An 18,512-nucleotide genomic window follows, 5' to 3' on the forward strand; every position below is an offset into this window, starting at 1 on the left:
GTATTGAGCTTTTCTCCTCTCAGAAATACTGCTACCAACTTTCATTTCGGCTCATTTCCCCCAACACATAAACGTATTCATTTACATCATTTTATTCTTATTTCACTCTCTCTCCATTCACTTGGCATTATCTCTATGTTGTCATAAACCTTTTACTGATCTATTTTTTGATAACTACATTGCAAACAATGTAATGAGAATGCTTCCTTTCAATGCATTTTACTTACACTGTCTAAAAATAATGGTATGTTAATAGAAAGAATAAAAAGAATCTTCAGCTCTGAAAGTGTGTTTTAATTGAGATTAACTTTAGGAATAATATTTGATTTATAAAAGCAATTATAAAAAAGCTCTCAATATTTATTTTATATTAAATTAAATATTTTTGATGTATGCAAATATCTGAAACAACCATGAATAAAGATGCCAGATAAATACAATTCCTGATCAAATTTAGGTGCTTTTCCTGGAAACACTGAATTGTTGAAGGCAGATAACAAGATACAGAACTACAATAAAGAGAGAAAGAAAGCAAGCAGAAATCAAAGGAGAATAAGTCATTAATAGTAAAGTAGCTCTAAAAAAGCAAGCAAAAAATCAGCTGACAGCCTTTAAAACTGTGGGAAAAATGAATATAAGTATATACAATTTGGTTTCTATAAAAGGGATTTAGCGTCTTTTTTTCCTAAAAGTTAACACATCATTGATGACACTTTTGATAGGAAATTTGAAATCAAACTTTCAAGAATAAATAGTAATAAATATTTTCACTACTGAAAATCAAATGTGCAAAACCAGAACAAGACTGAACTTTTTTCATGATGTAGGTTAAAGAGAAATTAGCGTTTTCGAGAGCCAATATTGGAAATAGTAAGTATAATAATGTTTGGGACTTTTAACATAACAATTATGTGAGATTGCTAAATGTGGATACCCCATCCCCCAACTTTTATGATTTGTAAGATTTCTTGCTATTTTTTCCTAAACATTAACATAAGCAAATCATTGTAAACATTTTATTAAAAAGCTTGTATCAATAATGGAATAAAATATGACTAAGTCTGTTTAATACGTGGAATGACCCAGCTGGGTGCGGTGCCTCATGCCTGTAATTCCAGCACTTTGGAAGGCTGAGCAGCAGGATCACGAGTTCAGGAGTTCAAGACCAGTCTGGCCAACATAGTGAAACTCCATCTCTACTAAAAACACAAAAAATTTGCCAGGTTTGGTGTTGTGTGCCTATAATCCCAGCTACTGAGGAGGCCGAGGCAGGAGAATCGCATGAACCCAGGAGGCAGAGGTTGCAGTGAGCCCAGATCATGCCATTGCACTCCAGACTGGGAAACAGTGTGAGACTCTCTCTCAAAAATATATTCATTTATTTTTGGGCATGACCCAAACTCTTTTTATCAGAATATTTTAATTGTGACCAATGTGAATATTATGTTCAAACTCCAGGGCAAAAAGAGAGAAATTATCCATAAGTGTTAAATACACTTGGGAGAGCATAGATTATACTTGAAATGCAACTTCTGCAAAATAAATTGAGAATTTACTTATTAGATGGTACTTTTTTCTTCCAAAAATGTGTATATAAATATACACACATGCATATATGCATATATATGCATATACATGTGTTATTTATAATCAAAAAATAAAATATCCTAAATGTATATTTTTTCAGACATTCATCTAAAATTAATACACACACATATACAAACACAAATACACTGAAGTACACACACACATATATATATAATCTCCACATTATTATGGAAGCCTTAAGATTTCTGCTTCATAAAAATATGACCATAATTACTAATTGTGGTGTCTAACCTCTAAAACTGCACTGTCAGACCTTGTTCGTTATGTAGTAATTAGGAAGAGACCATTAGCATCAATGCTGTGAACTTTTCAATGTAGTTCAGGATATAATGTGGTATAACCAATTAAAACAAAAACATTTAAGGAAGTAAGAAAATCATTAAAGCCAATTCATTAGACCCTCATATTTTGGGTTCAGGGGTACTGAACATGTACATTCAAGCAGAAAAACTTGAATTGCTGATATATCTCAAAGCATATTGTAAATTTAAGAGGTAGGAAAGCTTAGCCTAGATTACTGGTTTTACTTTGGCAAGACTATAGAAGTGATTTAAACCACTAGGAATATCAAAACCCAAAATCAACAGCAAATATGAATATAAAGTGGATGCTTCTAGAATTATCTGTTTTGTTATTGCTGGGATAACATTAATGAGATAAATTTTATTTCATGCATACTTTGGCTGTTTCATGCATTGGTCAAAAGTCTGATTCATTCTTGAAGCGAATGATAGTACAGTAGTTAAACCATACCAAATCAAAAAGGAAAGTTTAGGACTTAGGGCTTTTTTCTGCTCTGAAACCCTCAGACCATTCAAGTATTTATAAGATAATTCTTTAGAAGTAGCCATGCATTTTCAAATGCAAGTGTACATTTATTTTGTTTATCATTATATACTATAGCTATACTTTAAATATTTTTGGCCACTCTGTATCGGCTTGATCACACAAGGATGTAGTGTGTCAGCAAAGCAGACTCCATGTGCAGCTCATTCAAAGTTCCATTTGAGATCTTAGGAAAGAGAACTAATAGTATAAATTGTGCAATTATTTGTGAGATCCTGGGCCTCTATTTATAATCATCATTATCAAAGCATAATATTGCTTAAGGATACACACACACACAGAGATACATAAAACACTCAGCTATATCATTGACTTTTAGGAGGACAAAAAGCTCCACCTTCTCTAATATGTTGTGGCTGTGTGAGCCCACCCGAATCTCATCTTGAGTTATTAATAATCCCGTATGTCAAGGGCAGGACTAGGTGGAGGTAATCAAATCATGGGGACAGTCCCCCACCTCATGCTGCTCTCATGATAGTAAGTACTCATGAGATCTGATGTGGTTTTATAAGAGTCCTCCCCCTTTGCTCATTCTTCTGCTGCCTGCCATCATGGGAAGAAAGACATGCTTGCTTCCCTTCTGCCACGATTGTAATTTTCCTGAGGGCTCTCAGCCATGTAGAACTGTACATCAAACCTCTTTCCTTTATAAATTACCCAGTCTTGGCCGGTTCTTTACAGCAGCATAAGAACAGACTAATACATCCTCAAAATTCGATATCAACGAATCATACGATGTGGTTGCAGGGAGCACTCCATCAACATCTGCCATATATAACAATGACTTTACCTCTTTAAAATTCTGCAAGTATTTTAGACAATCATAAGCTATGATGATATAAAAATCCAAATCCATATGTCCCCTCTTGCACCTACCCCAGGGGCAATAACAACAAATACTACATCATAATCCACAATCATGTATGAAGATGCTTAACATGTGTCAGTCAATTATCTTCTTTTCCTCAGAGCAACTCTATGACCTAAGCACTACAATTGGAATTTGCACAGGAGAAAACTGTGGTTTAGGGTCCAAGGAACATATTCATATTAAGAATTCAGTTCAGGAATTCAGTTTAATTTCAAAATTAGTTATCTTAACTGCCATAGAAAGTTTTCTTTCCCATTGCTACCAGCTTGAGACCAGAATTTAGAAAAAGTCTCCAACATGCTTTAAAGTAAAAATGTTCGATGCCTAAATTCAGGAGTGAATGCCTATGCTAGAAGATGGACACCTACCCCTTACTAGCTATATATCTCTATGTTCCAACACAACCCTCTAGTTTAAGCTCTGCTTTAGGGATAGGATGAACTGGTAACAGAACTCAGGCAGTACTAAGACAAAATCACAGAGACTTGACCATCCCTTGCACCCTAAATCCAGATTATACTTTAAATATCCCACAATTTATATACATACTTTAAAACATATTGTATATGACAAATGCGTACAATTTTGACCTGTCAACTTAAAAATATTTAAAAAGAAAAAAATTGAAGTAAAAATGCTCTAAAAGAATAAAGGATAATGAATAAGCACAAAAACTATGCACAATGAGAATGGTTTATTTCAATCTCTTTCTCACACACACACAAGCACACACACACACACACACAAAGTTACAAATAAAAAATTATGGGAAAGATGTCTTATGTCTCTTAAAAAGTGAACATCATCCAATTTTAGATAAAGTGGAAGGGCAATATTACTATTAAAGAAGAATGACAAATATTTGCGAATATAAAAATATGATTTATATTTAAAAAAATTATCAAATAATAAAAAATACTAAATATGTGAAACAAGTGCACTCAGAAAACACATATAGAAAAATAATTTTACAAAAAGTATTTTTCCATGAGTAACAACACACACTTAAATAAGTGATAATCTTGGTTATGTCTTTGTTATAAAACAATGACTCTTGTAGCACTATGAAGGCTGAATTATAAAGAGAAAACAAATAAAACATTGAGACTGCTACAATGGTCCAGGTGAAAGATAATATTTTCCTGAAGTACAGCAGTGGCATCAGGGATGGAGAAAAGATTTATGAGGTATTTAAGAAGTAAATAGACAGTGCTAGATGCTTGACAGAAACTGGAAATTGAGCAAAAGGGAGAAATAAGATATGCCTCTATGACTAATCTGGTAAATATTTTTATAGGTAAAATTAATCAGGAATGACTACATAATTTGTAGGGCCCAGTGAAAATAAAAATGTGGATCCCCTTGTTCAAAAGTATTAATAATTTCAAGATGGCAAATGCATAGCATTAAAATAAATGCAGAGCCCTTCTGCATATGGCACCCTAGGCAAAAGTGGGAGTTGTGGTAGGTGGAGGCAATTCATGGTCTACTGGGGCCAGAGAGAAAGCAATCATTCCCACTGTGATCTAGTCTGTGTCCTCTCACTGGGGCTGACTTGTCTGTCAGAGTGATGCAAGTATGGTAGGGAATCTTCCTCCACCTTGCAGTTAAGTGTGACATTTACAAGCCAGGTGCCAATTCATAACACTGTCTATATCATTTTCTGGGTCCAATGAGAAAGTCAAAACACCTTCAACCATGGGAGCCTTTATTGCTTACTTGGCGAATGAGACAACTTCTTAAATATAAGCCCCAGGACTTTGTTTTCATAGGTGAGGCAGATGAAAGAGAGGCAATGGGGCACAGGACCCAGGGTGCTGGAGTCAAACAAGGGATTTCCTGACATAAGGATGTAACTCCCCAAACTGAGATTAGGGGAACAATGGAGGGCTATTGCCCCATTACTGCTAATAGAAAGTGTGGAAGGATGGTAAAGGCATCTCCTCACTGCGTAAAGATAGCTTAAAATGTGAAGTGAAATTTTTGCTTGTCTCTATGCTATCCCAGAAGCTGCCTTTGTGTTTGTGACAATACAAAGCCAATCTCTCACTCTCTCCAAAATCCATCTTTGTAAAACAAAAAAAGAATAATAAAAGAGAAATCATAAAAGCATAAATTAGAATGACAAACGAAAGACTAAATTTAACTAGTATGACAAAATGGGACAAATAAAATCTGCTTAAATTAACCCCTTCAAAACATGTACTGGGTTGATTTTTTTTCATCTAAAAATGTTTTCCTGAAAATAAACACAGAGTCTTAGAAATAAAATTTCATAACAAATATAAAAATAAAATGAGCACAGCTGTACCCATAAAACATTAGCAAAGGGAAGAAGAGAGATTATATTACTATAAAACTGATTTTTAAGCCTTTTGAGGCTAGATGGCATGTTTTACTTATAAGTCTAATATGTAGCATTTATTTAAAACTTAGTGAGTGCAACATATTCATGAAGTTGGATTTCTAAGACACAAAACATTTCTAAACATGAAACAGGAGCCATTTTAATTTTGCATTTAACACTAACTTATAACAAATAACTGACAATTGACTTCGTCATTCTCATGCTTTTACTTAATCTCTTAAATTCTCCCCTTTGCCTTCTACCACTCGCACCCCCTCTTCAGAGAGTCTAGTTTTCCTTAGCATCTATATTTCATAAAAACATAGGTCCCTTGCAAGTTCTGAAGCAGAGCAAATAGACTGAAACTCATCAAATTTTTTTTTTTTTTCATTTTATAGATACATGAAAAGGACTAACATTTTGCCCCTGGCTCAGTTCTTCTATCTCCTATTTCTTTTTGGATCTCCCAATGACTTCAAAGAAAAATTTTCTCTGGGAGAATTGAACAAAGTTTGTAAAGTATAAATCCAAGTTCTTTAATGTCAAGGCATAAAATAACAATAATTTATTTTTTTAAAATGAACAAAAAGCCCAACAAAAACAAAAACAATTTTAAAAGTCCCTCCTACTATGAAAATCTCTTTGTCTTACTATCAGAGATAGAATTTGACGAAGTACATGTACCAAAAACATATAATTTTTACAACTGTGTTTTATGTTAACAATTAAGTCTTAATAGAGTGATACGGTGATCTTAGGAAAGCAAGCAACTGAAATATCCATTCCAAAGTAGCAAAGCTTAATAGGACCCTTTACTTCAATCATGGACATGGTCCCTGCGCTAGTATGGTAGCCACTAGCCTGACGTGCCTCTTTTAACAGTTGAAATGTGGTAAGTATAATAGAAGAAATAAACTTTCAATTTTTGTTAATTTTTAATTAATTGGAATGTAAATAGTTACAGTGAGTGTTGGCTACCATACCAGACAACATAGTTCCAATTTTGCTTCTATAACAGGCAATTTGCTAAACAGGAGTGCAGGGAAAAGTGAAACTAGTCTTAGACTCAGGAAACTGATGGTTTAGCACTGGTAACAAGAAACATGAAAAGGAATAAACAAATAAAAATGTGAACTGAGTAGAAAACCATGGTTTAAAAATAAGTAGATAATTTATTGTGATTAAGGAGACAGAGAAGACAACATGGACGGTATGAGCTAACAGCTGAATGATAAAAAGGGTCCAATCAACAAAATAGCTCAAGGAAAGGACATTGGTGGCTGAGGAGCAGCAGAAGCCATCTCAAGCATCTTGGCTTTTTCATGGAACTGACAGAAACATGTGTCTGGGGTAGAGAAAGTAGGAAAGAGAAAAGAACAAGTCAAGTTGGAAGAATTAAGCAGTGTCTAGTATATGCGGAGTCTTGAAATTTATACAAAGTCTTGGTCTTTTTAAAACTGCAATTGAAAACTATTGCTTAATTTTATTTATGTATTTATTATTTATTTGTTTTGAGACATGCAATGGTGCAATCTTTGCTCACTGCAGCCTTGACCTCCTAGGCTCAAGCAATCCTCCCGTCTCAGCCACCCAAGTAGCTGGGACTACAGCACATGCCACCATGCCCAGCTAATTTTTTTTGTAATTTTTGTAGAGAGAGGGTTTCACCATGTTTCCCAGGCTGGTCTAGAACTCCTGAGCTTAAGCAATCCGCCCACTTTTGGCCTGCCAAATTGCTGGGATTACAGGCATGAGCTATGGTGCCTGGCCAAAACTGTTGCATTTTTAATGGAAGAGAAACCTTATCATATTTGTGAATCTAAATTTTTACTTTCATTGCCTCATACAAAACTAACCAGAGAGAGCAAAAATGGAATCTGGGGAGAAAAGTTAAAAGGGTGCTGCAGTTGTCTGATTTGATATAGCAGGAGCATCGGAAGTGAAAGAAGGCTCTAAGGTGCATACACATACAATATGAATTAGATTTGGTGTTACAAAAAGAGAAATGGGTTAACCTTTCTACACGGGCGTAAACAAATCTCAGTGAGACAGGGAAAACTGTGGAAAGAACAAATGCCAGGCCTCAGCCACTTGTTTAATTTTGTTAATTTTAATGTGTTTATGAGATACTTAAGGAGTTATCAAGCAGGCAATTGGAGCCAGAGAGAGGAGATGCAGCCTGAGAGAGAAATTTTGGAGTCTTCTAAAAAGAGAGAGTGAATTGTTTTTCATTATGATTTAAATTTATAGGTTTAGTTAGCTGAGTTCTTCACAGCTTTATTTTATATGAAATTTATATTAATCTATTGAAATAGTTTATGCCAATTGTCTCATTTACTTTGAAGTACTGTATGCCTCAAAATTTTTTAGTTGATTCTCAACATAACATAACATTATAGCTAGATAGGAAGACTAAGTTTTAGTGTTCTATTCCACTGTAAAACGACTACAGTTCACAATAATATAATAAATCATTTCAAATAGCTAGAAGAAGGATATCAAATGAACCCAAGACAGAGAAATTACATTTGAGATGAAGGAAATATCTGATATAATCACTATATATATATCAGAACATCACTATAAACCCCATAAATATGCACAATTTTTATGTTAATTAAAAATATATTTTTTAATTTAAAGCAGTAAAATTGCATCATAACAAAAATGTGTTACAGGAAAATAACCATAAAATAAATACTAATGAGGTAATATCATTCAATAAAACCTGGCTCAGAGGACCCTGACTGGAGGGGTAAGATGAGAAGAGCAGGCTCTCTATAGGACACTACCCTCTGTTTCTCATTACATCTATCTTCCCACTTTCATCTCAGTCATACATATAAAAATGCTTCAGTGAATGGATCTAAAACTCTAACACTGCTAAATCGTTCTTAATAAATGATACTATACTTCTTTAAGTACTAGGTAAAAGACAAAAATGTGCCATGATTTATTTAAACATAAGGCACCCAATCAAATCAAGTGACAAAAACACACATGGAGATGAACAAATATTGTGAACACAAAATTTGTTGTAATAACATTGAACCTTCACATTCTTCTGTTATTTACAAATGCATTGATTATCAATGAAGTCAACTTAATTATCCATTTTCTTCTAATTTCTGGTAGCATATTATTTTTGGCCATTTCTTTCTGAACGTCTCCTTTATTTCATTAAATTACTTCTTGATTTGTATTCTCTTTGTTCTAATAGGTGTGTGTCAGGAACAGAAAACCAAACACTGCATGTTCTAAGTCATAAGTGAAAGGTGAACAATGAGAACGTATGGGCACAGGAAGGGGAACATCACACATCGGGTCCTGTCAGGGGTTTGGGGGCATGTGGAGGGATAGCATTAGGAGAAATACTTAATGTAGATGACAGGTTGATGGGTACAGCAAACCACAATGGCACATGTGTACCTATGCAACAAACCTGTATGTTCTGCACATGTATCCCAGAACTTAAAGTAAATTAAAAAATTAAATAAAACGTAAAACCTCATTAAAAAAAAGAAAGAAGGCCGGGCGCGGTGGCTCAAGCCTGTAATCCCAGCACTTTGGGAGGCCAAGGCGGGTGGATCACGAGGTCAAGAGATCGAGACCATCCTGGTCAACACGGTGAAACCCCGTCTCTACTAAAAATACAAAAAATTAGCTGGGCATGGTGGTGCGTGCCTGTAATCCCAGCTACTCAGGAGGCTGAGGCAGGAGAATTGCCTGAACCCAGGAGGCGGAGGTTGCGGTGAGCCGAGATCGCGCCATTGCACTCCAGCCTGGGTAACATGAGCGAAACACCGTCTCAAAAAAAAAAAAAAAAAAAAAGAAAGAAAATAAAAAGGGTGTGTGTGTGTGTGACATTGCAGGATCAGGGAAGAGGCAAAGTCATTTCTGAAGCAAATCTCAAAGTCCAGAACTTCAACAAACATTTTATATAGAGATTAAGAAAATACATCAGGATATACCTAATCTATACAAGCTATAGAAATTCTCAATCCTTGAGAATTCCATAGAGAAACACAGTTGCTGATTGACTAATTTCATAATTATGTAATAAATATATCAACCAGATGAAACTGGTATAAATAGAAATGTAGCTAGCATTTGTATTTAAACTAAAATTAAACTTTAGTCTTTCTTAGATCAAAATAATAAATCATACTGGTATCCACTGATTTTTCTTACTTGTGAGAACTCTTCACCAAGAAAGATATTACACACATACCATATATTTAAATGCATGTGTCATACATAATATTAATATTCTAAGGTTGAAATTTATATGAAATGAATATACCTCTAGAATTTATTTTTGTGTGAAGAAACCTCTTATCAATGATGAACAAATTATATGAATTATATCAATGGGGAATGAATTTGAGATAAATTACTTATCTCATGTTACTCAGCTTGTAATGCGGTTTGGGGATATTTACTTTTTGCTTCCTCTATGCAAAGTCAATATTCAAATAACCCTGAAAAGTGCAATGTTATAATTTTAAAATCACTTTAACTCACAGAACCAAAATTCTGCTGAGCCTAGAGCTGATACATAAAAAAACATTCATTATAATCATGGGAATAGAATAAATTTAATTTAATCCTCACAATATTCTTATAAGGCAGATATTATCCCTTTTCTCCAGAGAAGGAAACTGGCATGTATGGTTATTAAGTGTATCACACAGGTAGTGTATTGTAAACACTATTGAGAGTTAGGACTGTCTTGTGCTTTTCTGAACCTGCAGGACATAGTTGGGGAGTGACTGACATATCATAGGTGGCCAGCATATGCCTGCTCAGTTGAAATAAAGCAGTGGCGCTGTGAATAAAAGTGAGTATTCCCCGACATCAAACTCATTATTCTTCCACTGTATTGCATAACACTCTAAAGAATCAAGGACTAAGCTTCCTCCCTAACTCAAATATAGATCTCCATTACCTTGCATATTTCTCTTACTTAGCCTTCTTTAAAGTAAACCAAAAATGCTAGGGTGGGGGGAATCTAAAATGCACATTTATTGCATTTTTAAAAGCATACAACTAACCACAATTGAGAGTCCAATGTGTTGGTAAATGGGGTGGGGAAATTTTTAAAAATTCATCAGTTCAAGACATAAATAATATAAGCTCTGGATTTGAAAAATGTCTTCTGGGGAAAACAAGGATGAACAAAACAATGGAATAGAACAAAGAAAAAATTCCAAGGAATAAAAATTGACACATGCAGAAAAATACTCCAGGGCACACTTGAATCCCAAACTCATATGTCCAGATGGTGATAGATCAGGAGGCCTCTGCAGTTGAGTGACTTTCTGTGCATTTCAAAATCGTTTGCATCCCTTAGAGCTCTCAATATGGTGCCTTAATAATAATGATTGCCCAGTAATTGTGATCAAATATTGATTAATACCAAGGACCCACTGAAGGCCCCAAGTAAACAATCACATTTCTGAAGAGAGTGAAGATATGACTACTGTTAAAATAGTCTGAAATTAGATTTTGATGTACAAACTTGTAATTAAGTACCTATTGTGAGCAAAGCAGTGAATTCAATGCCTAAGGAAAAATAACTTTTAAATTCAGAATTCTATTTCTAAAATCACAAGGAATATAATGTGAATATAAACATGTTAACCAAATTCCAGCAGATCAGTACAATAAAAAGTCAGTAATCATAAATAAAATAATATTAGGATAAACTGGTATTTTGCAAACTGAGTTAATTTATTTTTAAATTGCATTTTAGGTTTTGGGGTACATGTGAAGAACATGCAAGATTGTTGCATAGGTACACACATAGCAGTGTGATTTGCTGCCTTCCTCCCTATCACCTATATCTGGCATTTCTCCCCATGCTATCTCTCCCCAACTCCCCACTCCCCCGTCCCTCCCCTATTTCCCCCCAACAGACCCCAGTGTGTAGTGCTCCCCTCCCTGTGTCCATGTGTTCTCATTGTTCCACACCCGTCTATGAGTGAGAACATGTGGTGCTTGATTTTCTGCTCTGGTGTCAGTTTGCTGAGAATGATGGTTTCCAGGTTCATCCATGTCCCTGCAAAGGACACGAACTCATCATTTTTGATGGCTGCATAATACTCCATGGTGTATATGTGCCACATTTTCCCTGTCCAGTCTATCATTGATGGGCATTTGGGTTGGTTCCAGGTTTTTGCTATTGTAAACAGTGCTGCAATGAACATTCGTGTGCATGTGTCCTTATAGTAGAACAATTTATAATCCTTTGGATATATAATTAAATTAATTAGCGCACAAGACTATCAAGTTTGAATATGTGGTTCAAAGAATTTTAATAGATGAAACACCACTGTTTATAATTAAAGATTGCAAGAGGATACTGGCAAATGGATCCATAACTTTTATATTGGTATCAGTGAGATCAACAAGGTCTTTGTAGGATAATCTTTGAGGCAACTTGAATCTACTGCTGCATGCCATGGGAGCTGCAAACATGGCCATTCCACGTTCTATAGCCCCGTTTCTGAGCCTAATACTTTTTTCCAAAAACATGCTTGTGTCATTGACAAGAAGATGGTGGTTGATATTGCTAATTGTACACCAAACTCTGTATTCTGATTATTTTACAATAATGGAATTGTAGCTGGGGATTGCTGCCCATCTAAGGACAATATTTTTCAGTGCTCCCTGTAGCTAGGTGTGGTCATGTGATTTATTTATTTTATTATTTTTGTGAGACAGCAGAGTCCCTGCTCAGTTGCCCATGCTGGAGTACAGTGGTTCTATCTTGGCTCACTGCAACCTCTGCCTCCCAAGTTCACGCAATTTTCCTACCTCAGCCTTCCAAGTAGCTGGGACTACAGGTGTGTACCACCATGCTCTACTAATTTTGGTATTTTAGTAGAGACGGGATTTCACCATGTTGGCCAGGCTAGTCTCAAACTCCTGACCTCAAGTGATCCACCCGCCTCAGCCTCCCAAAGTGTTGGGATTACAGGCGTGAGCCACTGCTCCCAGGCCTCATGTGGTTGATTTTTGAGCCAAGTTGCATTTGAGGTCTTCACTGCTCTTTTCCTCTATCTTTTGTAAAGTGACTTTGAAAATACTTGTGAAGATGGCAGAACTGCCCTTTCCTTGGATTGAATGATTATATGAAGGAAAGCTATTCATTAACCTGGAATAGCTAATTTGGGCCATTACTTTATAAAATAAATTTCTTTGTTTTACTTTTATCACTAAATTATTTTTAGGTATCTTGCTAAGGGCTTAGTTTAAATTAATTCTACCAGTAACATAGCTCTGATAATTTAGGCCCAGGTTTACTTAACTTACCACCATTGGGTTGTTTCTTTAATTTATTTATTCAATCAAACTCAATGTGTCCACATTAAAAATTGAAAACTTCCTGAAATATGCAAATGGTGAAAAACAGACTAGAGAATCTATTTTTCAGCATGTAGGATTAGAATTCAAGCATGTCATATACAATATAGAGTCAAACATATATAAAACATATAAGGAAAATTATTACCTCATCCCTTAAAAAAGGGAAAACTTTTGACTACTATAGAAAGAAAATATTCAAGTGTAATTATTAAATTTCTTCATATGCATGAGAGAGCATTAACCATCTCACTATCAATTAAACCAAACCTTATGTAGATATAGTAGATATAAAAGCACAGAAAATGAGAATTTACCAATTTCTGAGCAAATGAATAATAGAGCAGGATCTTCCAAATTTTTATGATTGAATAACTAAAGTAGTTCAGCAACTTAGGCTAAATTTCTTGATATATTCTCAAATGTATTTTGGGTTGCCAGTCATTTCTCCACCCCTTTCAGCAGTCTGCATATATCATCCTATTCTCCTCTGGTCTGTAATGTTTCTGTAGAGAAGTCCTCTACTGAGTATATTAAAACTCATTTTTATGTTATTTGCTTCTTTCCCTTGCTGCCTTCAGGACCGTTTTTGTCTTTTATCTTTGAAAGTTTGATTATAATATGTCTTGAGTTAGCTTCATTTGAATGGAATCTACTTGATGTCTTTGAACATTCCTGTATGTGGATATTTATATCTCTCTGGGTTTGGACACATCTATTCTTTTTTAAAAAATAAGCTTTCTACCTCATTTACCTTTCTCCACCTCCTCTTGAATGCCAATCACTTTAAAATTTTTTCTTCTTATGCTGTCTCACTAATTATGTAAGCTTTCTTCATTTCTTTTCATTCTTTATTTTTTTCTCCACTGACTCTATGTGTTTAAATAACTTATCTTTGAATTTAAAATTGTTTCTTCTACCTTATCAATTCTGCTGATAATACTTATTGCAGTTTTCATTCCAGGTATTGTATTTGCAGTTTTCATTCCAATTATTTTATTTTTCATCTCTAAGGTTTCTGTTTGATTTTTCAATAATTTTTAAGATAGCTCAGTTAAATTTCTAGTTCTAGTAACTTGTTGTTTTTCTCATTTTGTTTATTGTTTCTTTATATTTCTTCAATATGGTGAGCTTCCATAAAATAATTATTTTGAATTTATTGTCAGACAGTTTATACATTTTCATCTTTTTAGAACGAGTTACTGATACTTTATTTTCTCCATTTGGTAGTATCATTTTCCCCTAATTATTCATGATCCTTGTGGTCATGTGTTGATGCCTACAAATTGAACAAACATTTTTTCCAGTTTTTGCCATATGGGTTTGTCTGAAAATGCCTTTCAAAATAAAGCTCGTCCAGAGATTCTGGGAAGGTTCTTTGGTGTGGTCCCTAAGCCCACAACTCCTGTAGCCTTTTCAGCGCTAGGTAGTGCCCTTCCCTCAGAACCACCATGGTTGGTGTGGTGCCATGCTGGAATTCCATGGCTGGTGATGCTTGCATAGTGCCAGGGTGTACCTGCAGCCCATGGCTGCTGAAGCCTTCCAGTTGCTGAGGTTTGCACAGAAACTGTGGTCACTGTACTTGGCCACTGATGATGCAGGTCAAAGATTTTGCACAAACTATGCATTCCCTCCTGGCACTGAGACAGGCCAGAAGGCTAAATTCATGGATACCAGCCTGAATTCAGAGGTCATAGATGCCTGGCTGGTGTTGGGTTTTACTGTGGTGGGCTCAATGTTAAGGACCAAGGCAAAATCATGTGTTCACTTCCCCATCTTTCTTTAAGCTCATTATATATTTCTTTGCATTGCACTTCCTGAGGTGGCTGGAGGAATGAAACAGGTAATGTCAAACTGTCCTTCCTACCCTCTTCAATTTATCTTTTCCTGTCACTATGCCACAACGAGATACTGCAATCTCCCAGCTGGTTTCATTACCTCTTGCCAGGTAGTTTTGTGCATGTATAGTTGTTCAAATTGATGTTTCTGTTGGGGTAGTGACAATCATTGGAGGGTCCTATTCTGCCATCTCACTCAACTCAATCCTAAACAGATGGTTTCTAGGTTGTATATTTTGAAATGTATTTGTTTGATGCTATGAAACATAGACTAAATCAGGTCATTGCGTCAGCTGATATCATATGAATATCCAAATTCATTAAGATACAACTCTCGGGGAACAAAAAAGAAAATTAATTTATATACACAATGAATCACTTCATATCTAAATTCAGAGATTACAATTCAAAGCAAGTATGGTAAATCATTTTTTTAAATAATAAGACTATTTAGTTTAGTTTTTTTTTTTTTTTTTTTTTTTTTTGAGATGAGGTCTTATTATGTTGCCTAGGCTGGCACGCAATGGCTATTGACAGGTTCAATAATAGTGCACTGCAACCTCAAACTCCTGGTTTCAAGCAATTCTCCAGCTTCAGCCTTCCAAGTAGCTGTAACTACAGGTTCCCAGCTAAGACTACTTAAATGTTTTGTATATATATGTGTGTGGGTATTTACAAATATATGTGAATTTTATAAAATTACATATATTTTGTGAATAATCTGTATACTTGAGTGAAGAATACCATGATAAATACATATCTAAGTGGAAAATAAACATATAATTTTGACAAGGCAACATTCAAACAAGAGCAAACTATATTTAACTCTGTAATAGTTATATATAAAGATAAAAATCAGAGCCAAATAAAAGGCAATATTTAGTTGCAAGGATGTGAAGTATATAGGCACAAGGGATATAAAAATGAGGTCAGATTAAGATAAAGATGATTCCACCAAGACCAATAGAAATTTCCTTCAAGATTTAAGATGTACCCAACATAGCCAAATATTTGACACCTGTAACCACTATTCCACCCTATTTACCTATAGTTGCTCAAAAGGAATTCCAAACAGCAGACAAATAAATTATATTGTCCCAGTAAGTAAGTAGAGAGGAATGAGAAGTCATCTTTACAAAAAGTGTGACATTTGGTAGAGAGGGGAGATATTGCTAAAGCTGACTACAGAGTAGAAGTCATGTGGAAGACAGTCAGCACACTCAGTTTATATTTCCAATGATTCTTTGACCAGGGTTGCCTATACTTCAAGTTTTGTTTAATAGTATGCCTCAGCAACTTAAACAATCTTTTTTTTTTTTTTTTTTTGTATTTTTTGGGGATGGAGTCTCGTTCTGTCATCCAGGCTGGAGTGCAGTGGCATGATCTCGGCTGACTGCAACATCCACCTCCCGTATTCAAGCAATTCTCATGCCTTAGCCTCCCAAGCTGCTGGAATTACAGGAAGCTACCACCATGCTTGACTAATTTTTGTATTTTTAGTAGAGATGGGGTTGCGTCATATTGGCCAGGCTGGTTTAGAACTCCACCTGCCAAAGCCACCCAAAGTGCACGTATTACAGGCGTGAACCACAGTGCCCAGCCTACTTAATCTCTTCAAAAGTTAAAGGTGGACAATTATATGTAGGGTCTTCTATATCGTATTTCTTAAGAAGTAGAATATAGACAAGATTTATATATTGATAAAAATATAATGTTTGATCACACACAAACACATACATATGCATGTATGCACTGAAAAAAATATAGAAAACTTTAATTCTCATTCTGTCTTTAGAGAAAAAATTTCTTTGAGTTAAACAAAGTCAAATTAAAATATGTGCCCCAGGAAACAAAGAGCTTGTGACTTAGACAGGAGTCAACTTACTTCAACTCCTTTGGGTTAGAGCCATTAAAATTTGGATGTAAACTTTCTATATACGTTGTATGAGATGTTTCAATTCCAGACCTCGAAACAAGTGTAGATCATTAATTTGCGTCTCTATTAAGGTAAAAGTTAAATAGTTTGAAGAAAATGACAGAAATTCTGAGAGCATAATGCAATTTTAGAATTTAGCTTTAAACTATCTGGTTTCTAAGACAAAAAAGAACAAAAGTAAAAAAAAAATTATTCTACATCTTCTAAAGCAGATCTATGGAATGAAGTTTGAAGTCATGGGCAGGAACCTTTAGCTAAAAATTAAGTAATTTTCAAGAAGGCAAAGAAGATTGATCAATAATGCTAAAATATGCTTCTACAACTTGGCTCCGTTATGAGATGTACATTTATTAAGAAAATTCTGAGTTATTGGTATTTTTCATATATATAAGTCATTATCAGAACTCTGAAGTAGCACTAAAAATACAATAAAAGAAAAAACACATCATACTGATTTATTTGTAAATTCACAGAAAAAAATAAATTTAAAACAGTTATCATCATGTAACACAAGAAAAAAATTTGTTTAATCTTTTCTATGTGGACCCCAAACTGATAAACACATGTTAATGTCTTATATTTGGGAGTACTCTTTTTTTATTTATTTTTATTTTTTTGAGATAGAGTCTTGCTCTGTCATCCCGGCTGGAGTGCAATGGCGTGATCTCAGCTCACTGCGACCTTCGCCCCCCAGGTTCAAGCAATTCTCCTGCCTCAGTCTCCTGAATAGCTAAGACTATAGGCATGTTCCACCATGCCTGGCTAATTTTTTGTTAGTAGAGATGGGATTTCACCATGTAAGCCAGAATGGTCTGGATATCCTGCCCTCATGATCCACACACCTCAGCCTCCCAAAGTGCTGGGATTATAGGTATGAGCCACTGCACCTGGCTGGGAGTATTCTTAATGTGTGAGAACTTACTTATGCCTGTTAATATTTTCAGAATGGACTAAAAAAATGGGACTACGTCATACTAAAAGTTGCTTTCTCATGAATAGAAAAGTCTAGTATGAGACAAATGGTTGAGGTTCATTTTTGTTTTTGCATGTGATGTTGTTCTTCATGGGTATTCACAGCAATCAGCTCTAAGTCAGTATTTCACAGAGTATGGGTTACAAAGTAATTTAATTGCTGTCTGTAAAGAATAATGTGTTAGGAATACTAAAGGATAAAGACTGGGAATAATTTACTTTCAAACGTTGTACTTTAAAAGTATGTTGGAGCAGATTTGTAGGTATGTAGCACTAAGGTCATGTTTCCTTTCACTCAGGTGTGTTTAGTATTTAGCTGTGGGAGAGAGAAATAGGTGGAGCTGGAGTTGTCTTACAGAGGATTGTGCAGTCTGAGTGCCTACATTTGGATGTATCACACAGGCAAAAATGGACCAAGACTAGGTGTATACACTATGAATACAGAAACAGAAAGAAGAACATTCCTTGAAACAGTGAACTAACTTGGTTAGCTTCTTAATTTTCTTTTAATCTAAAAACATAATATGTATTGTTATTTCAAAGTTTGTAAATAAAATTTTACAGTAGAAGGACTTGGTTCTCTTATATAGTCTATTTATGAAACCAAATTTTACCATTAAGAAATTATTTTAAGTAATTCCAAAGAGACGTTTCATTAAAAAGTTGATAAAAGCATGGGGAGGTGTTCGGTGATCTATATACATGAATGTGTAACCTCTATACGTG

The 18,512-nt window shown here is 34.9% G+C and overlaps 1 protein-coding gene across 6 annotated transcripts in view; it reads right to left on the reverse strand.

Annotated features, from left to right (window-relative positions):
- PCDH9 (protocadherin 9) overlaps positions 1-18,512 on the reverse strand; it is a 908,561-nt gene that overhangs the window by 434,970 nt on the left and 455,079 nt on the right. The window lies entirely within an intron of this gene.

Source organism: Sapajus apella, unplaced genomic scaffold, assembly GCF_009761245.1.
Source record: "Sapajus apella isolate SASKATOON/1434 unplaced genomic scaffold, GSC_monkey_1.0 scaffold9, whole genome shotgun sequence".
Lineage (NCBI taxonomy): Eukaryota > Metazoa > Chordata > Mammalia > Primates > Cebidae > Sapajus > Sapajus apella.